This window comes from Cydia fagiglandana, chromosome 11 (assembly GCF_963556715.1).
Source record: "Cydia fagiglandana chromosome 11, ilCydFagi1.1, whole genome shotgun sequence".
NCBI lineage: Eukaryota > Metazoa > Arthropoda > Insecta > Lepidoptera > Tortricidae > Cydia > Cydia fagiglandana.
Window position 1 is genome coordinate 16669962 of NC_085942.1, and position 22872 is coordinate 16692833.

Genomic DNA, 22872 nt, shown 5'->3' on the forward strand with positions numbered 1-22872 from the left:
AACGCTCTGGTATGTAAGGTACAAACTCTTATATCTCTCTAGTTTGGCCCATAATCAATTATTCCGTATCTGAAATAGAAGATGCAACTTTTATTGATAGTGCCAGTATATCGCTGATGTTAGTCGTAATGTTACTAGTTAAAGTGCACTTGATTACGATACGGCTACGGTATTAATGAACGAGGAAGTGGCAGCACGCATCCGCCAGTTATCGATTACTAGTAACGCGATAACGGGGGGAAAGGAAGGGAATCACAATAAAAAGGACGCGATAATTAATACTAAATCAATGACGGTATCGTCATTAGAAAACTGGCGTAAAAGTATTTTTTGTTAAGTAAATAAGGAGCCTACTGGAGGGCACATTCGAGGCGATGCGAAATCTATGACCTTATTATAACTTAGATTTTGTTATTCATATGTCTGACTTGTGACTCGGCTAAGTTTTACATTAAAACTTAGTCATCGACCATATTTGAACAAGAATTTTATATAAGTAACAACATAGTAAAGTTTATTAGGCTGATAATTAGTTTAAATCATAATTTGGTTGATTAACTTTCAATTACAGTCTACTTTATGATTAAATTTAATTACGATTCAGATCATTATCACCATCATGCTTTGCGCTACACTTACTTCCCTGACCAAGTAACATCGTAGCATTTCAGCAATTTTGTCAAAACAAAATACGCCTTTTGGCCATCATTTGGCTTATTATATTTATGTATTTTAGTTAAAAAAAGATAAACTCTTGTCCAATCAAGTATAATGTTACATTTGAATCATGAACCAAATGTCGCGTTAAATAAAACCAAGCGTTGTATCCTATTAAATGCATATTTTTGTACACATTGTCAAGCGTAAAGAAGCCAGCTAAACCACCAGGGCCGCATAACCGGCAACCACCTGTCAATACTCCCACAGGATGTCAGCGTCAGCAATTAACCACTCCATTGCCCCGCTACTCTACCGCTTTTTCATACCGCACACAGCTATTTCAACCTATTTAAAAAATATTACAATCTCGTTATGGTACGGACGAGATAATTAATTCACAGGTGCGTTTGTAATTATACAAAGTTTGAATTTAATTGTCGCTCGGATCTTCTATCTCGTTAAAATGAAGGGATGTGCTAAATAAACGAGAAATTATATACGAGTATGCTTGTCATGCGGGCTAGACTAGGTTATGTTAATTATGTTTATGTGAAGAATGCAATTAGTACGTATAGTAAAAAGCTACATTGTTAAAAGTTTTTGAAATTGAAGTTGGAATCCGCGAAGTCCGCGACTCTTCTCTTTCCGAACAGACTCTAACAAAGAATATACATATTAAATAAAAATTGGGCACACTCATGGAATTTCGTAAAACTGAGGTTTAGAATTTAAAAAAACCTGCCTTTTTATAACGGTTCATAAGTACATCTCCGTTATATATTTTTATATGAAACAAGCAAAAATTGTGTGAAGCAATGACATCTGCCCCTGACTTCCTTCAAAATTAATAACCACATTGTGCGGATTCGTACAAAGGATACATCCGAGTTCACATAACATTTTATTCAAGTACATGTGACATATTTGTCCAACAAGGCCGCAACACAGTTAAACCGCACCGAAATTGAATACTAAGCGAGCTGAGATATTAATTTTGAGACAAAGAACTTAAGATTCACATTGAACGTATACAGAATACAAAATATTCGAGATTTGTAACACAATCTAAGAACTTTGTAAACAAGTTACAAATTGGCTACGTGACATATTAATTCTTGTAAGATAGATAACGAATATGTACCAAAATACATTTTACGATTGTCAGTTTGTTATATGAAACAAGGGCTTATTTGAATAAACAAACAATATTGATGCACAGATTCATAATAATAACAATGAAATATGTTTCGCCCTAACTAGACTGAACTAACAATCTAGGTACTAATTGTTCGTGTGTTAATAATGATATTTGTGTGGAGTTCCTTTTTTTAATAATATCATCAATAAACTGATACTGTTGATTAACTAAAATGTTGTCCCGCGTATTGATTGATCTATGCAGCATTCTCTGAATTGTATTATTTCGTTTACATACTGTGTTTGTTAACAAGAGACGACATATATTGTAGAGAAGCTCGAATTCCTAACATTCCTTCACGCATGGCATAATTACTATAGGTATAGATAGGATTCACATTATAATATATGTATTATTTATTAGGTACCTACTACAATTGCAATGAAAATGAGTTCTGTTGAAGATGAAACACGTCCAATATCATTTTAATTGGTTAACACTACAGTGTCAACAAAGTCTCTTTACAAAGAGAGAATACAGTCAACGGTAAAAATATGGGTGTACAAATCATTTCAAAAATATGTCCCATAACTCTTATATCAGTGAATTAAGAACTATGGGACATATTTTTGAGTAAGTTGTCTACACCCATATTTTTACCGTTGACTGTACAAGATGACATCTATGTTTTTTTTTATTCCGCGAAATAATTAATTTTCTTGAATGATCGCTTGTAATAAGGGGTCATCCATTAATTACATCACACGTTTAGGGGGAGGGAGGGGGTCAAGATAATGTGACATATTGTGACATGGGGGAGGGGGGAGACACAAACTTTGTGACGTCACTTTAACTTCATCAGTAACCGAAAATTTATTTAAATTATTTTATTCGCTGTACATTTAAATAACAAGTTTTTAAAACGATAATCATTTTTATCCGTTTAATTTTCTTTCCTAAGCAGTTTTGGGTTATAAAATGACTAATATTTATATTGTCAAAAATATTTTGATAAAATATTAATAATGCTTAGGTACTTACTTAATTCGATTTGGCGATTTCGTAGAAAAAATGTGACGTCACACTTTTGCCAAATGTGACCAAGTGTGACAAGGAGGGGGGGAGGGGTCAAAAAACCTTGAAATTCGCGTGACGTAATTAATGGATGATCCCTAAGTTAGTTGTAAGGCTAAATTACCAAGAGCACGGAAACAAAAAGATAGATATAAGGAAACAAAGCTTCGTCAGTTAAACATTCCCAATACAAAGGCATGTCGAATCCTTCATTCCTTTATTTAAGCCGTGCTCGTTCCAAATCCAATTTTCTAAGAGCCAAGACTGGCCAGTTTATTGCAACCGTTTGCATTTTAAATTCGAAATTCGTGCTGTTACTGGCAGTGGCAGTTGGCTGAATTAGTCGATGGTTTTCTTAGAATACTTACATTGTTTAACGTAGTGATATTGTTAAACTTAGATTGGCTTGACTCTTTGTACAATTTTTTAGGGTTCCGTACCCAAAGGGTAAAACGGGACCCTATTACTAAGACTTCGCTGTCCGTCCGTCCGTCCGTCCGTCTGTCTGTCACCGGGCTGTATCTCACGAACCGTGATAGCTAGACAGTTGAAATTTTCACAGATGATGTATTTCTGTTGCCGCTATAACAACAAATACTAAAAACAGAATAAAATAAAGATTTGAATACAACAAAAGTGATTTTTGACCAAAGTTAAGCACCGTGGGGAGTGGTCAGTACTTGGATGGGTGACCGTTTCTTTTTTTGCTTTTTTTTTTGCATTATGGTACGGAACCCTTCGTGCGCGAGTCCGACTGGCACTTGCCCGGTTTTTATTTGAACATACAACACTTACAATAATCTTTATTGCACACCTCACATAGTTCATACAAGGAATACAGAAACAAATAAAGACAATTAATATAATTTCTATTATAAGATAGAGCATGTGCAGAGTCAATCGAGTTAATAAATCGAATATTATGGCATTAATGTTTTGTTTTATATGCGTAGAGAAGACAGATTTTTTGGAAATTTAATGCAAAAAGCGTAATTTTATTGGATAAGGAAAATTTCGAAAACAGGTCATTCAAAATCATTGACCGAAAGTTTGAATAATTATTTTTCAATACATAAGTGCGTTAAAAACAAACTGAAAATAAAATTTGGCGTACCGATTTTCAATGCCTATCATTAGGAGTACAAACTACAACTCCATTCCTTTGCGCTAAACGCAATAACAAAGAAAACTTATTAGTGCGACATAGTTGTAAGTGTGGATTGTTTGTTTAACACGATATGGCTAGTCCTTCGCGATGTTTGCTTTAGTTAAAGTCATTGCACTGTGAAACAACAAAAACCGCGGAAATACGAATGGCGACCGGCCTTGCCGGTGAGGTGAAGGTTTCGCCTTGAAATTGTAACCCAGAACGAGAAATGCGAGAAAAAAGCTTATTTGATTACAGCTACATAATTATGGAGTTTAAGTACTTTGTTTTGTTGACTATTTATAGGTACTGTTGCGGCTTATGACGTAGTCAGGATCTCAAAATGTAATATTTTTAGTATCACTATGCACTATGAGCTAGTTTAACGGTTTACTTTTCTGTACATATTTGTTTTTTTTAAGCTTGGTATTGCAGTAGGTATATAGGTATAAGCGATAATCTGAAAAACCTTGTGACGGCTGTTCAAGAAATAATATACAATTACATACATGACAGTAAGACGCGCCTCTTCATTTGTATACCATATAAGAAATTTAAAAAAAAGTATTCATACATTTCTTAGTGCCCTTGGTTACTGTTTTTTTTTTCAAAAAAATATGACATCTCCGTCAATTTTTAGGGTTCCGTACCCAAAGGGTAAAACGGGACCCTATTACTAAGACTTCGCTGTTCGTCCGTCCGTCTGTCACCAGGCTGTATCTCACGAACCGTGATAGCTAGACAGTTAAAATTTTCACAGATGATGTATTTCTGTTGCCGCTATAACAACAAATACTAAAAACAGAATAAAATAAAGATTTACATGGGGCTCCCATACAACAAACGTGATTTTTGACCAAAGTTAAGCAACGTCGGGAGTGGTCGGTACTTGGATGGGTGACCGTTTTTTTTTTGCTTTTTTTTGTTTTTTTTTTGCATTATGGTACGGAACCCTTCGTGCGCGAGTGCGACTCGCACTTGTCCGGTTTTTTACTATACATACCAACTTATTTTATTCAAAGTTAGTAAAATTATTATTTAAGTAGTAATCACATATTGCAACAAAAAATCATTCAGCTATCACCATTGAAGTCACGTACACGTACATGACATGACAAAGTGATTAATTGTCAATTATATAATTTTAATATCTGACTATTGTACCGTACCTTACAAAACTCATAAAGATGAGCAAAAAACAAAGAATTTCCGATGGTATTATTCGAGAGAGATTCTCGCGATTTTGCAACAAATTTCATATCAATTTACAACAACCTATCCTTTTATTGAAACTTCTTAACATCTTTCAATGCCATCATTCATCATGTTAAGCAACAAAATATACAAATTCATTACGTAACAACAATAAACACAAGAGTAATGTAACTTCATCAGACAAACTTGAGTTTGCTCGATCAGTCTGAAGAAAATTGCAGTCGATGTAAAATATTTCTGCCAACGGTAGTTTTCTAACAAAGTTTCTGACAAAATATTGTTAAACAGACAGACAACATAAACAAACTTATTATTTTTTTGAGTAGCAGGCAGATTTTTTTTATAATACAAGGGACCGACGCGCCATTTGAAAGTTGTTATCGAAAACAAAAAACAACATGTGACGCGCTGACGTGCCCTTATGGCATTTACGACGACAATTTTTTTACGCACTCACTTTTTTTGCGACTGTGTGCTAAACAAATGTTTGTATAAATCCAAGTAAAAAATTCTAATTTATTTCAGTTAACTAGATTAGGTAATCATATTAGGCTCACTTGCACCATTTCACTAACCCGGGGTTAACCGGTTAAACCTGGAGTTACTATGGTAACCAGTACAATTTGACACTAGGTTTACGGTTTAACCGCTTAACCCTGGGTTAGTGGGATGGTGCAAGTGGGCCTTACAGATACACCTTATAGCTTACCTACTTGTATACATATTAACATTAAAATAAAGATCACCTACTGCAACAACTTTTTTGGTTCAGTCCTTAGACCTCTTTGTAAAAGGACACAATGAATTTTGTTCCTTATGACGATGCAATAAAGTGCAAATTAACTATATTTCAGCAATAAAACATGGTTGTTGACGACCTTAGTCGTTGAGTCAGAGTTTCGCAACATTTCTTTAAAAGGGCTTTGTTTATATGTACAAGAATTAAAATTTTAACACGTCGTAAACTTGCAGCGATAGACTAACAAAATTGTTTTAGGACACCACAAATTGAACAACTAATATAACCATCACGAAACACAATAGTCACATAAAAAAATAAGTCTTAATTGTAATGTCGATTTTATTTTACCTTTTAACTCGCTGCCTACACATAGTACATAGACCCAATTCTTATTTGACAGAGTTAAAATTAAGCTGGAAAAAAAATTTGCAACCTCACGAGGGTATAGTAACTATGATACATTTCGAACTGTCAAACACCGTTTTACATCGTAATATTTATGAATACTGAAAGCCGTTTATATTATAAAAGCAGACTCTGATTTGATTTCAACTCTACTTTAAGAGTAAGTACCTGATATTTATTCAGAGCGCACCACTTAGGAGTCGTTTGCTCGTGACAGGACATTCACATGTCAAATACCAAATTATTAGGTGCGGAAAACCTTTTCAGTTGTGCAAATACGAAAATTTCCTAATAATACAAATCTAATAACATCAAATAAAGATTGAAAGTACCGAAGCCACTTTTCTGATTGTATTGACACTATAAAAATTGTTTCGTGAATTTTGAGAATATTTTTATACCAAACTATTTAAAATATACCAATCGTTAGATTTATGTTTACCCGTTAGGATAAACATAAATTTTCGATGCCGATATATATATATTGTTTTAAAATCTACTGCTAGTTCTTATAGTATATAAAGTTTCAATTCTAAAAAGAATGGTCATTTCTTGAATGACTCAGACTTAACAACTTGTTACAGATTTGATCTGGTTTTGATACGAACTTGACGATCGTCGTTAGTAAAAATCTTGAGGTCCGTAGTGTGTGAGTGTCAATTTTTAGTTACAATGAGGTAACGAGGGATGGCGACTCTTACCCTCAGCTCTTTGGAAAAAGGAATAGGTACCTAACTAAGCGCAGCGCAGCGGTATAGTTTTATTTAAGTAGGCACTGCTATTGAAATACAGTTGTTCGTAATTTACCTTAACTAAGGGCATTAAAAAAGTCCTACTTAAGTTTATCCAGAATTCACTTATATGCATATCTTCTTCATAAAATATGTTGTAAATACATATGACTACTTCCATGTCGTTCCATGCTACAAAAGTCACAAGGCGGAAAAAGAAAATATGTATTCTCATTCTGTAAATAAATATAGATAGTAGTTGGTTTGGTGAAATGAAATTCTACTCTAATTTAAACTGTTGTGACTGTTGTGAGACATAAATCTAACATTGAATAATTTTACGGTTTAGACTCACTTGTTTTTAGTCACTCGTTCAACATGTTGTATTGTGACTGTTAGTGCTTGAGAAAGGAGACCTAGGCTCTCCGAGACATGTCACGCGAGTGACTAAAAACAAGTGAGTCTAAACCGTAAAATTATTCAACGAAATTCTACTTTGAAATAAATGGAACTATTTTAATCTAGTACGTGAATGACTAATTTGTATCAATTTTTTAAAATGAAAAAAAAAACTTATACCACGATTATTAATAGAGCACCCCATCGTCACTTATAATCTTACAAAGTCTGCAGGAATCTCCACACACAGACGTACAATAACTTCCAGTCTGATGACACATCCGGAATGAGTCAACGTTGATCCCAAAATATCCGCCTGTCTGTCTGTATCTCCCTATTTGTGGGTGTGGGGAAATGTTTACGCTATTTCGATTATACAATACGAGTATACGTTACGCGACCATTTGATTATTTGCGTATCGAATTGACTTAATAATTTATGTATTTGTATAAAAATAATCGGATTGTCTCGCAAAAATTCGGATTGTAGCTCGTTATGTTAATTGTTAATGTATTTAATATTGTTTTAATTGTGCACAATAAAGAATATTACTACTACTACTACTAAATACTTTAGTAATAGTAAATAGTAGTAGTACATACACGTCGACGTAGATTTTAAACTTATTTTAATAACATCATTATCTTCATTCATCATTACAATCATTACACTATAATTAGTTATGTTTTTTAAGTAATGTGTTTACTCATGACAGTGTCTGGCCTGTATATGACTACTGAAGCTTCAAGGTTTAAAATGGAGTAGTAGGTTACTTAAATGACGTTGGTCAACAAGTGAAAATAAGTCTTAATGGAAAAATTGTAAAACATGTTGAAAATTATCAACGTAACATATGTTTAATTTGTTTGCTTAATCTACTACCTACATTTGAAACAATATGTGTCATTCTCAACCAAGAGGGTACTTATTCTCGGTTGTCAATAACGCGCTATTTCCATATAGCTCCAATTTGAAATCAACCTTATCGACAACCGACAATGTGGTACCTTTTGGTTGAAAACATCGGATATGTGTTTGGGTTATACCGCAGTGAATAACTCCCGGATAACAGTAATTTTTCTCTACTCTCATTGTGTGTACAGGAACTGACTATATCAAATGGGAAAATCCAAAATCGGTAGGTGAGTACTTATAGTTTCCTAGTACAATTAGGCCCCTTCTACTTACGTAGTTAGTCTGATTACCAAATTCAGAAAAAAACTAGTAGGTAGGTTTTTGACGGCCATAGGTATACGTTACCAACAATTACAATGTATGACACATTGATTATTTGGAATGGACGATAAATTTTCAGCGTTTTCCTGTTGTTTTGATATATTTGAAAGATCTGTTATGCTTAATCAAATCGAAAAAAACTCATATAGTGATAAAGTTTAACATATGTCTCATGATATTGGAAATAAAATATGCCTTTTGTTTCTATTGTAGAAATAAAACAATATAAAAATCTATAAAACTTCAATAGGTATTCTCAAAACGAAAAAATACCCATGGCATATCACGCGATGTAATGTAATCTAGACTAACTTTCTCACTCACCTGTCAGGTAAAGGAAAGCTATCATTTACCTGCCCATCTGATTGCAGATAACACTCAATATTATCGATAAACCGTGGGAGTTTCTAGACTTATTGTTAGCGTGTCAGCATGCTCTAGTTTAAGGATGGTTATAGTATTAATACTACTACTTTCGAAATAGGCATTCACTTTGAAAATTAGTTCGTGATCATTATTGTGTGTGAATGATTTAACTGAACCGCGATTTCCGCATGGTAGATTCACAATTATTATTTAATGGAAATACAATCGATAATTCGTTGGGCAGTGTATGGGCGTTTTTAGAATTAGAGTCCGTCACGTAATGGAATTCCACGCACCAAAAAAAAATTTTTTTTGACTAAAAATGGGTTGAATTAAATCTACTATTTATATATTTTATGAAAATGTTACTTTGTTTCTATATAAATTATTTATATTCCTAATAAATCACTTTAAACTGAATGACAGCGAATGTGACGATCCATTACGTTACAAGTTTTAGGCAGGTTTTAAGTGAAGATCGGAGTGTTTTAAGTGAACCAGTTTTTATTTATTGAAATACAAATCAATATTAATTTTCTAAAAACGAATAACAACTGCAATACTAAGTATTACAATAAAGTTATTTAAAGAAGTCTTTCCAATACGTCACATTTTTCGTTTTAATTGTTGCTTTGCAATCATTTTGTTATAAAAAACGTAAGGTAAAGGTATTATAAAAAGTTGTTTTTAATAATTATCATATATTATTCCTGCAAATGAGATCGAAATCAGTATCAATTATCCTAAATATTAATATAAATTCTAATAAAATCAATCACAGCCACAGTAGGACAAAGTGACGTTATGGACCATAATATCGCGTTTAGGAACTACATGAAGGGTTTACATGTGCGGAAAATAGCTACTTAATTTAATACCTACTTAATGTTGTACTAAATTAAATAATTTAGTAATTAATACCTATTATTATAGTTTAACTTAACAGATTTTGAAATTTCCTGCAGTAATTATGCTTTCGACTGCAGCAGTATTGCAGCACGATAATACTGCCGACTGCATTACTGCTACAAAATCAAAATAGATGTTGCTGCCCAGTTTTTTGACATTTGCAGTTAGCAGTATTGTCGTACTGCAATACTGCTGCAGTCGAAAGCATAACCTGCGCCTGCCAGCGTTTCTTAGGTCGAGCCGCCACTGGTGCTAAGTAATATTTTACTAGTAGGTCGAGTAGTTAGAAGAATATAGCTAGAATAAAATTATTATTAATGTAACACACAATCAATTTTTCTGAGCACATATGAAAGAAATTCTGTCATTCAGATGAAATACTTAAATCCTAAAACCCCAACTAAATACTATATTTATAGTAACAGCACCAGTCATGGGACATTTAAGAGGGAATTTGGAGTATTTGTGATATTTCCCTAATACACGTGAATGGTCTACCGCTTAGCGTATTGAAAGATGAAAGTCCTATCCGTCTTTCATGTTTCAGGCGTGTTGTATCAAAGATACTGCAATGAGTTTCCACATACTTAACAAATTAAAACTATGCTATTTTTCTCCAGTCATGGACACCAAAGCTCCAGTAATGGACCCCCCAGTAATGGACACTGCTCTATCAGTATAAAATATTGAAATAGGTCATCAGATCTGGTCCATGTTATCATAATATTGCATTATCATCCGATTTGCATATTTAATTACGAATACAAAATTTCAACTCAATTGGAAATCGGAAAGTGGCTCAAACTCGGCTACCAAGATTTGACCCACGCTAACTAACAGGGCAAGTTAAATGAAAGTTTGAAAAAACGATATTAATTTATCCGAAGTCCGAGCATACCTCCTGGTTGACATATTTCGTAACTACATTTTACTTCTGTATTGTTTAAACATGAAATGATGGCATGGCAAGCATCATTATGTAAATTGTCCCATTATAGGAGGTATGCAGTTTTACAGCTCCTATAATGGGATTGGGCCAAATACCACTATTTTTTTACATCTGTGGAGTCACAACATAGTATGTTGTATACCTTATCTCATGGTAAATGCAATTAACAAAACACATTCTAGTTTTCATCAAGTATTAATTAATTAAAATTTAATAAATTAACTCACCTCTCTTAGCGAAGTTGTTAAGAATTCGTAGTGGTATTTTTTTTCAGTGACACGACAACTTTTGGGTTGACGCCAATTTCTTAAAAAACAACCAAATTTAATAAAAATTCATACTGAAACAGCTCTAGGACTCTTATTTATGATAATATACAGGCAGTGTTTATAAACTACTTTTAGACACTTATTTTACAGGATTTGTGGTTTTTTGTCCCATTACTGGTTCCACGCCCATCATAGGGTACACTACTATAACCCCTTATGCCACTTTAAACTTACATAACAATAACAGTATTTGCTCCATACATTTACGAAAAGGTACCTTATGGAAATAAATCTATCTGTGTGTTTTTAATATCACTCTACCTACTATATTTTGGCAACTTAAACTGACGGCATGTAAGCCGTGCATTTTCATTCCATACGTCACGTTTTTTTGTTCCACTAATACATCACGTAACGTTTTGGATGTGACGTAGGCATGCCGGTTGGTTAATAAAGCGAAATAGCGGTCTGATCGTTTGAATTTTCTTAATTATAATTATTTGATATCATACAACACATAATAATCTAACGTAATTCATAAATATTTAGTCAATAATTGACTCCTTATCTTCAGTTTAATTCAGTTCGTTGTGGAAAACAAATTTCTGCACATCGTGACGCACAACCTACACTAGCTTTTTTCGAGCCCAATTGCCTTGTAAAACCTAAACACCGGGTAATTATAGGAACATAATGTTACGATCATGTAAAAATCCGTATGATATTAGTGGATTTTTGCTACTAAGTTGGTAAAAACTCCGTGACGTTGGTGGAAATTTCCACTACGTCGATATTGAAGGACAACAATAAATTAAACTTTAATTCATATTTTTACTTTAGGTGCTAAAAAATATGGTTTTTAATAGATTTTGGCTGGTACGATCTTATCACACAACAACCAGGTTCGGGCCTAGAAGAAGGCAGATATATAATATTTGGATCCAAAGTATGCAAAGTGTGCATGGGACACTCAAAAATCATCTCCCTTTCTTCAGTTTTTGTACATTTTCTTTACTTTAAAGTACCTTTTAATCAGTTTTTTTTACCATAAATACTCAGATAATAAATCACTTTACAATTTTTGTATACATGTAGTACACTTTAAAACAGTATTTGACGGTAAAAAAGTATACCAAAGTCGTAGGACAGTGATATTTTACCCAAATATTTTTTTCCGAAAACGCCCGTATGACATACCAGTTTAAAAAAAATATTTAAATACTATAAAACGTATATTATATAGTAAGTATAATGGACTTAAGTACAGTAGTAAAGTCGCCAGATATATGGAAGCGGTCAAGGCACTTACAAATATCTGAACACGCCTTTATTGTCATTGCGTTAGAGTGCTTGTTCAGGATATTGTTAACACCTTGGCCGCTCCGATACCTCTGATGGCGACAATACAAGCAATACTGACGAAGTATTCTCAGCAGTAAACTATAAAACTTCCTAAACAATTAGATTTTACGAAGGCGATCATGCGATCATCATGATTACAAACGTTTTAGTGCAGCTAGGCCTTTAACTTGTCTGATATATTTCAATGCCGTAATAAAAAGATATAGATAAATGTGTCTAAGACCTAAAACAAAGAATCTGTCCACCATAACTAGTAAAATAATACTTATATCCGCTGTAATAAAGTTGAATTTTCCTCGATTGACTTGACCACATATTAAGCAAACGTTGCAGAACTAGGTATTACTCTTTGCAAGTGATGACTATACGAATTCCTTAGACATATTGTGTTAGTAAGTTGTATGTAAACATTAGTACTGGCATAAATACGATAAGACTAGGATTTGCTGTTCGACAACACTGATAAGAGATAAGGAAATGGCTGTATTTTTATATTGCGACGTAGTTAAAAATAGCTGGAATTAAATTAAATGCTCGATAATATCGTTATTAGATAAGGAAACATTATAAAGATTTCCGCGTCTATCTTTTACAATTTTACTACGAGTATGTGAGGTGTGCAATAAAGAGTATTGTATTGTATTTTCCGATAAAGGTATATTGGAGTATTCCTTCTTATTTATAACTCAAAAAATATATGTCCCTTCTTTCTCGCGTTATCCCGGCATTCTGCCACGGCTCATGGGAGCCTGGGGTCCGCTTGACAACTAATCCCATGATTTGACGTAGGCACCAGTTTTACGAAAGCGACTGCCATCTGACCTTCCAACCCAGACGGTAAACTAAGCCTTATTGGGATTAGTCCGGTTTCCTCACGATGTTTTCCTTCACCGAAAAGCGTCTGGTAAATATCAAATGATATTTCGTACATAAGTTCCGAAAAACTCATTGGTACGAGCCGGGGTTTGAACCCGCGACCTCCAGATTGCAAGACTCAAACTCAAACTCACTCAAACTCAAAGAAATATATGTACTGTTAAGAAAAAAAACATTTTTACTCAAAGCGTTATTTTATTATAGAGACATTTCTGGGCCAGAAATGCAACTCTTGACAACAAATCCATAACAGGTTCAGAATAATTAATTGAAATCAGTCTTGGGCTCCCGGTTGCGTGACTGACAAGAAAAAAAGGGTTTTGACGACTTGTGATATTGCTTATTTCCTTAAATCTACACATCTACTCATTCGGTTTTAATAATTAAAGTAAAATGTCCAACCTGAAATTTGAATAATCTGCCGGTTTTAAATCAATTTTTATTGCAATCGCCATTGAAATGTCTAGAGAAAAACCTCTATTTCACGGTATTTCATTAACACGTGTAGATAAAGTCAAGATCAAGAAATCAAATACGTTAACAAACAAAATATTAGTTGTACTACTCAGTATCTAATCAAATGATAAACATTAACCGTCTCATTATGTTAATATGTACCTAGGTACTTATAAAAACTTGTTTTTTTTAATTGGTGTTTAATATGCCATACTTTATTTCAAAGAAACTATCTATGTGTAACATATTGAATATAAAATAACTTATTAAAATAAACTAAAACTTGATTGTTGTAACCTTAACTCTTATGTACTTAGCGTAAGGAGAGCAATCTATTTATTACACTATTTTAACTAATTTTAAGGCAATCTATGTATTTTAGTAAAGAAACCAAAATTTCTGCTTGGAGTACATATTTACACATTAACAAACAAGTAAAATGTCTTCACTAATACTCGAGACGAAATGGAAAGATGAGATCTAAACTGTAACAAAATATTTTGCGAGACCATTACTGATATGGATTCGAGTTTGTCATCCGATAGTGTCACGATGTGGGTCAGACTATTCAGATAAGCAAGTACGCGATAAAGTAATACGTAATAGGGCGTATATTACTAGCTTATCGACCTTAGGTATTATTCTAATTGATTCGGACAAACTGTGTTTTTTGAAAAACAAATTATAGCCAGCATTCAATGAATGATATCTTTGGGAATGGTGCTTTACGCACACTAGAGTCCCATCCCCTCCCTCTGACGCAACCCACCCTTTTAGCATGAAATATGTCCTGGTGGACAGTTTTAGTAGTAATAGTAGTAGTACGACCAACACAACTTTTATATTTATTTATAATGAGAATGAGTCTTATGGTTTGCAGAAAATACCAGATGGCGCGAGCCTTTGTATTGAATAATTGGCTTAAATTAATTTATGTAGTAAATATGGTTGATATGGTCCGCTTCGAAAGTTTTAAAATTAACGATATTTTAATTATCTGAAACTTTCCTAGACACAAAAATATTGGTTATTCCTAAAATAATGTTGACAATGGAGCAATATTTTTTAATGTTCCGATGTAAATAGGTCTGATAACAATAATATGTTTGTTATTTCGGAAGGTGGTCGACCCGCGAGCTACTTTATTGCAAAGTAGGTAGATACACAATAGATAATATAAGAACGTATGATAATTATTGTACGCATTAAGAACAGTTTATTTAGGTGATACAAATAATATCAATTTGATGATTCATTTACACAATTGGCCCAATTGAGCGTACCCCACATTTAATACTAGAATATCGGTTATAGTAAAATTATCACTTTTATTAAGTTACTTTAAATGAAGAAGTAGACCAAGTAAATAAAATACAGGAACATGACATGATGGACTAAAAAAATAACATGATTATTTTGTTTAATCCGTGAACTATAATTATTTTTCTTCCTGACGATGATTGTAGAAAGATGCTGCTTTGACACCAAAGGCTGCTTTCCGAATCAAAAAATAGATGCTAATTCAAAACGCCTAAGATATGTGCAGAAAACTAACATTTGATTATGATTTATATCGAGCAAGAGCAAAATGAATTATAAGTACACGCTAGTCGTCATTTCCGATTCTGATGAATGATAATGATGTAATATGATGATAATAGGTAATAAACATTCATTCACATTTCGAATTTCATGCTAGCCGGCCGGCAATCCTACCCAAAACAAAAGATAACCGTCAGTCTGTTTACGCATGCGCGGAAGGTATAACACTTCATTCATTCGAGGAAGTCACACTGATCACGTTTCCTTAGATGCACGTACTTCCTTTTGTAACGGATCAAAATGAATAGGGGCCCACAGATTACCAGTTCGCCGGCCGATATCAGCCTGTCAGTTGTTCGGAACTGTCACCTTTTGCGTTTAACTGACAGGCTGATATCGTCCGGCAAACTGGTAATCTGTGGGCCCCTTTAGACATATAATAGTAACATAAACACAAAGTCTGCGACGTGCATGTGCATGGAAAAAGATGAAACAACAAACTATATTCTCCTAGACTGTAAACAGGTATAAGTATACAAGAACTAAATACCTAGGGACTCCAAATACTAAAGGAAGCAGTTAGCAAGCTGAAGATTGCTAGGTTTCATGGAGGAGCTGGGGTAGGTAGAGTAGCGCTACTTCGTTATTCACGCAAAATACTTAGGCACAATGGTTGTCGATTTGCGGAAAATATTCAGCAAAACTAACTATTTAACAATGTCTGCAAGATCACGCTAATATTTTAGCGTCAGAGGGACTAATATCATATTTTAATTTTAAACGTGCCTACTGGAATGTGTTTTTCTGATTCAGAATAGCTGAGACCCCCATTTAGACGAAAACTCTTCCATTTTCCTCTATCTCTGGTCGCCATCTGCCATCTGCTCTCCGTCCATCAACATCCCTAATTATTTTGCCTATATGGCATTCACCTCTAATCATTACATGCCCATATCACGCTAACTTACTACTCCTCATCTTCTCCGTTACCGGTCTGATCATATTTTCCTTAACATCCCGTACTTCAAAATAAATAATCTTTTATTACAATTATCTTACCTAAACTTTTATTATACCCCAATTCAAGCGACTGTACTTTCGTAATAGTATAAAGAAATTGATAGACTCGAAACCACAAAAAACGTACAATTTAGTAGTGTCAGAAATAGATAAGTTAGGTATTGCACACAATTTTGTCACCAGTAGACAAAATAAGCAGTATCAGTAAAAACTCCCCATTGTTGTTCACACAAAGGCTTACGTACTCATTCTGGGCTATTGTCGGTTGCGGAACTTTTTCTGATCAACCGTTACCGTCAGTATTGAGCATTCTTAGAACCCAATCGGTCGTGATTCAAACTATTCAAAATTGGAACATAAACTTAAATTTGAAAGTTGGAAACAGTTGGCAAAGAAAAAAGTTGAAAAACTAGCGAAGGATTAAAAAAACGGACGAGAAATTAAATTTATAATTAAAATAAAGTTTTGACTACAAATATGTAAAAAAAAAGAAGAACCAAATTGCAAACGAAAAGGTTTTAAATAGTTTCTTGAATAAATATTTCATAAAATAAACCATAAATCAAATTAAAGAAAAACAACATAAGCCAGTATAAAACATAATACAACCAGGCAGTTTCTGTAACGATTCTCCATTAAAAATCACAACAACGGAACAGTTGCAAAAACAAAAGACGATCGTTCCACATTTGAATTTGTGAATGTAAATGTGTCTTTGTGCAACTGCAAAGAGAAGTGTGTTTTTCTTTTGGAAATGAGACGTCGCGCCGTGTATTACCAGGTGCCGACGGACGAAGACGAATGTTACTGCAGTGGCGACTACACGTACCGGAGCGTAAGGCGGGAGACGAAGATGGTTCTGTTTCGGAGATCCGTAAGTTTAATGGGAAAAGTTATGAGGAGTATTTTGAAGTACAATGCTACGTTGCTAGACTAACAAAACGCACAAGATGCGAATGTCGTAAAGCTAATGCTAACTCAGTCCTCTCAGTACCCAGTCAATGCTAGAGCAATGTTCACTTCATACAATACAATGTAATTAGTTTTAAATGTTTAAATTCCATACTAAGTAGGTACCTAATATGTAAAAGTATGCTGATTTCTTTTCTCATCTTCAATTACTTACTATTTTAAACCGAGATTTTAAAGCATTGAAAATAGTAAAGGGACAATGTTATAAATGTCCTTTAAATCCCTCTTACTTGACAATTTTTTTCCTCTCTCTTCACAGCCTTGTATTACTGAATTTATTTTACTATATTTGTGGATTTACTGAATAAATGTTTGTATAAACATACAATTGTCATAATCAAACTATTTATAACACGCGTCATAATTATTATAAACCATTTCGCAAACATAACCAGTGACACCAACCGGGCTAGCACATGATTTGCGCGACAATATCTCGTGGCGACATAGACTATCCGTCCCTCTTTAATTAACATTATTAAAAAAAGACGGGTAGTCTATCTGAGATATTGTCGCGTCAATCATGTGCTAGGCCTACAGTGATCACTATATTACCACGAGTTGAACGCATGTCAGCTAAACCAGAAAAATCGAGTGGAAAATTATATATAACACGTGAAGTTTACTTATATATTGTATATGTTAACACTATATTGTGGACCTTGTTAAACTTGAATAATTATGTTTGATTTATATTTTGTGTTAAAAATTAACGGTGCTTTGGTAATTGATGGTAATTGACTACATCACGAATTGCAGAGTTGAGTGAATAGCTTAACTAATACGAGCCCCGATGATGCATGTTTTCGTCTAGTTAGACCAATTTTTTCAGATTCGTGCGGTGGACAAAAATAATGTTTCAATGTCTGGGTCGTTTTATGTTCATGTGTAAAATTGTTGCGTGGAACTAGACGAACAAATTTGCATCGGGGCTCGTAGTCACGTAAGTGGTTAAGGTAGAATATACTCGAAAACCTTTTGGTTAAAAAAAACCATATGTATATAGAATAATAGATATACACATACGTGGGCCATACTGAAAGTTTCTGGATTCTGATATATAAGACGACTTATTTTTTTTAAGTGGCAAGTGGTCTAGGAATTTTCAGTATACCCTAAGTATAATATAGAGACCAATATATTCCTACATAATATACCTATATCTTGAAAAATACGGCTAAGGAAATTTCCTTTTACCTTCATTGGTGTAAATAAGGTAACACTTCATTGTATACCTATGTATTGTGTGATGTAAAAAACCTTTTAAACAGTTATTTGAAGAATATATCATGCATTATTTACAAAACATTCACCTCATCGTATATACCTATATCTACATAATATTAAATGGGTAAGTGAAAATGATAGAGCGTAATCCCTAATCAAAACGTAATCTCGATCTCGGCACGTTCCATCCCTCCCACGTACGAAACAAAAACTCGTATGAGCGTGATCCTGTCTGTGCGGTCGTCGTCACATATATCGGAGCGGACAAGGTGCTCAAAACACGCACTCTAACGCGGTGATAATGATAGAATAGAATAGAATAGAATAGAAATAATTTTATTCGTAAGCACAAACACAAAATAAAAACTTATACTAAACAGAGAAACATAAAAAAGAGAAAGTGCCACGAAATAACGATAACGATAATAATGATAACGGTGATAATGATAACGGTGTTCAGATATTTGTGAGGACATTGCCCGCTCCGATATATCTGATGGCGACTGTACAATTACCTTTTGACTTTACTAGCATGATGATTTTTATCCACTCTTGGACTAGTCGCTTACAGGGATATTGTATTAGGCATTATGCTAGGCCTGCGCTAATAACTTGTCTCACTTGACTGCATATAGACAATGGCTTTTATTATAGCTTGCATTGATTGTGCTAGGTCATCCGAAACAAAACGTACTTACTATAATATAATATGAATTTCGCTCTATAGAAGAAATTGAATCTAAAATATAACTTTAACTACCCATAGCGAGATGGGTAGCTATATATTCTTCATAGATGTTAAAGCATTCGTTGCCAATACATCGACAGGTGGTCTATTTGTAGGCTCGCAAGACAAACTATCAGAATCTCTGGGTTCATTTATCTGTTTCTGTTTTACTCTGAAGTCTGTTACCGGAATTGTACAATTGTGTGAGTAAGTCGTAACTTTATTTTCGAAACAAAAAAGCAATCCTATATATTACCTTGGCATATCCTTTCCCAGCGTTAACTGTAATGAAACACACTTAACTCCAGTCTTAAAAAACAACTACCTACCTGCCTGACTATTCATAAAATATTTTAACGACTGGGATCAAACGCCAGAATAACAACGCCAACGATACGTAGCAGCTACATGTATTGAGAGGCCAGTGTATAATGGTTTATTTGTGGCCGAGTGGTGGGTTAGGGTTTTTGAATTCTGACATCCGGGGGTAACCTGTTGCTCTGTCCAGGAATTACCATTGCTTACAGAGCGCAGGCGAATCAACTGATCAAACAACTAGTGTAGCGTGATCTAGAGATCCGTAGCAACTGTTCATAATCAACGGTCGCACTTATGGTAATGTCTAGGCAATTGGAATGTCACTTATTAGTAGGGTATCGTGTTTTTTTTAATCAGCAAACGGCTGTCACAAAGATGCCACAAAGATGCAATGGGGCCAGAAACACCTAAGGGGTATTATTTTAAGCTAGAATTTAACTGGGAAGATGACTGGTTTAATTTTCCTGTCGTTGATTTGATTAGATTTAGTTCACCGTCTCAAAATAAAGGTATCAGTAGGTATACAGTAGTAATAGTAACTTCAGCACTTGAAGTCAAAATGATTAAGGAATATCTAGATTTTAATACCCTTATATAACACCTTTACCTGTTTCATGCTTTTAACCATTTAAAATCGTAACTTATGATTTCCTGCTCCTTTAATGAGTATATAAACGGCATTTCTATTTGGCCTTTAATTGTTACAATTTCCTTGTTTTATTGACATTATAATGATTATTAGGCCAAGCAATAAGAAGTTATAGAGGGAAATGCTAGGAACACAATTTTTGACTACGTAACTTTGTTTGGACTATATTAGTTAGGAGGTGAACATATCAAAAGTCCCCGGCCGTAGCCCCGGTGCTGGGGGGTAGAGGGGGGAAAGAAGGTCTAATTTTTCGGTTTTTCACTTATATCTTGGAAATTTTGCGTCGTAGCGACATGACTACTAAGACAAACCAAAAGCTTATAAAATTTGTTACAAGTTTTATTCAGTCAAGTTTTTCGATATCTTGAATAGTTTTTGAAATATCCGCTCTTGAAAGTTTATTTAGGGCTTTCAATTTTATCTTGATATCTACATTAGTGACGCTACTAGACCGTGTTTGGTATCATTTTCGTATAAATCGGGGGTGCTGAATTCAGTTTTGGTATCACATTGACACTATTCCTAAGAAAAAACATATAAACTTTAAACAAATACCTTTTTTTTTTAAATCCTCTTCACGCTTAAACCGGTCAACCGATTTAATTGAAATTTGGTATACAGATATTTCGAGTCCCAAGACAGGACATAAGATACTTTTTATCTCAATAATCATCCTTTAAAGTTGTGAAATGGAGTATGGGGGGAATTCAACTTCGTCGACGAAACTGAATTCCTGAGGTTAATACTGCTCAAGGTAAGGTTTGAAGTCATGTTTGGTATCACTTTCATCTAAATCACAGATGTATTCCGTCCTAAATTTCATCTAAACCGGTTCAGGGGTTATTGACTCCCCATAAAAACTTCCACCCCACTTTTCACACCCTCAAAAGATGCTTTTGGTTATAAAAACTATCCTATGTCGTGTGTCGAGATTTAAACTATTTCTATACCAAATTTCAACGAAATTGGTTCAGCGGTTTAAGCGTGAAGAGGGATTTAAAAAAAAAAATTATTTTTAAATTTTGATTTTACTTCGGAATGGTGTCAATGTGATGCCATAAATGAATTCAGCACCCCCGATTTATACGAAAATGATACCAAACATGGTCTAACAGCTTCACTGACGTAGATATCAAGATAAAATTAAAATCCCTAAATAAACTTTCAAGAGCGGGTATCTCAAAAACTATTCATGATATCGAAAAACTTGACAGGATAAAACTTGTAACTAATTTTATCAGCTTTCGGTTTGTCTTAGTAGCCATGTCGCTAAGACGCAAAGTTTCCAAGATATCAATGAAAAACCGAAAAATTCGACCTTCTTACCCCCCTCTACCCCCCAGCAGCGGGGCTACAGCCGGGGACTTTTGATATGTTCACCTCCTAACTAGTCCAAACAAAGTTACGGAGTCAAAAATTGTGTTCCTAGCATTTCCCTCTACAACGTTTTTTGAGCATTCATTTCTTGACCTATATAATGAACGACATTGACGTTGCACAGGATAAATGCTAAATAATGTACGCATGTAGTTGTAGGTATATCCGTAAGTACACACGCACGTCATATCTGATGTGTCAATACAAGGAAAGACAAATTAGGTATTAAGTAATAAATGATTTATTATCCTTCCATTGTAGCTTGGTGCTTTGACAGCTGTTATCATATACAATTTTATGATTTATAGCGATATATTAAAATGACGAGGCTGTCATACTCGTAGTTATACGCCACAATATACAAAGAAAACATGTCAATTTTTATTACAATTGCAAAACTACATAAAATCCCTACTGATATTTTAAATGCAAAAGTAACTTTGTATGTTTATTACATCTTCACGCTTGAACCGCTGAACCGATTGAGATAAAATTTATGGCAAAGACACAGTATGTAGTAGATAAATATATGAAGTTGATGCAGTCTTACGTCAACTAATCGCAGTTGCAAAAGCCTAGATCTGCAGTGTGTTGCGCAAACGCATCTTTCATAACTGATGCAGCTGAGAGGCAAAACCGCGTTACCATAGATGACTATGTTGCACTACTTGCGCTGTTCAGAATACATAGACGTAAATTATAAACTGAAGGCTTAGAACATTTAATAACTGGAGTCGCCTTTAAGAGCTTACCCCTCTGCCGAAACATTTGCACAAATTGTGCAAACTTTTGTATGAACTGACATGCCTATTTGTACGTTACGTACAGATCATGTAGGTGGAAATAGCAATACATTTGGCGTCCCCTCCCCCCGCAAAAATCGGCAGACTAAATGCTCTAAGTCTGAAGGCCTTCATAAATTGGTATATAAGAGACCCTTTATTGCACACCTCACAAAAAGAAACAGTTTCATTAAAAATATCTGTCCTTCAATAAGGTATCAGAAATGCATTGCACAATATTAGACACATAATTGCATTACTGACATAAATACCTATTTAAGTCATGTATAAACCTAGTTATCTAACTAGGTTTACATAAATCC

At 34.1% G+C, this 22872-nt stretch overlaps 2 protein-coding genes across 2 annotated transcripts in view; one reads left to right on the forward strand and one right to left on the reverse strand.

Annotated features, from left to right (window-relative positions):
* LOC134669100 (adenylate cyclase type 2-like) overlaps positions 1 to 22872 on the reverse strand; it is a 128380-nt gene that overhangs the window by 69141 nt on the left and 36367 nt on the right. The gene's annotated exons all lie outside the window — the stretch shown is intronic.
* LOC134669092 (probable E3 ubiquitin-protein ligase sinah) overlaps positions 1 to 22872 on the forward strand; it is a 53543-nt gene that overhangs the window by 4255 nt on the left and 26416 nt on the right. The gene's annotated exons all lie outside the window — the stretch shown is intronic.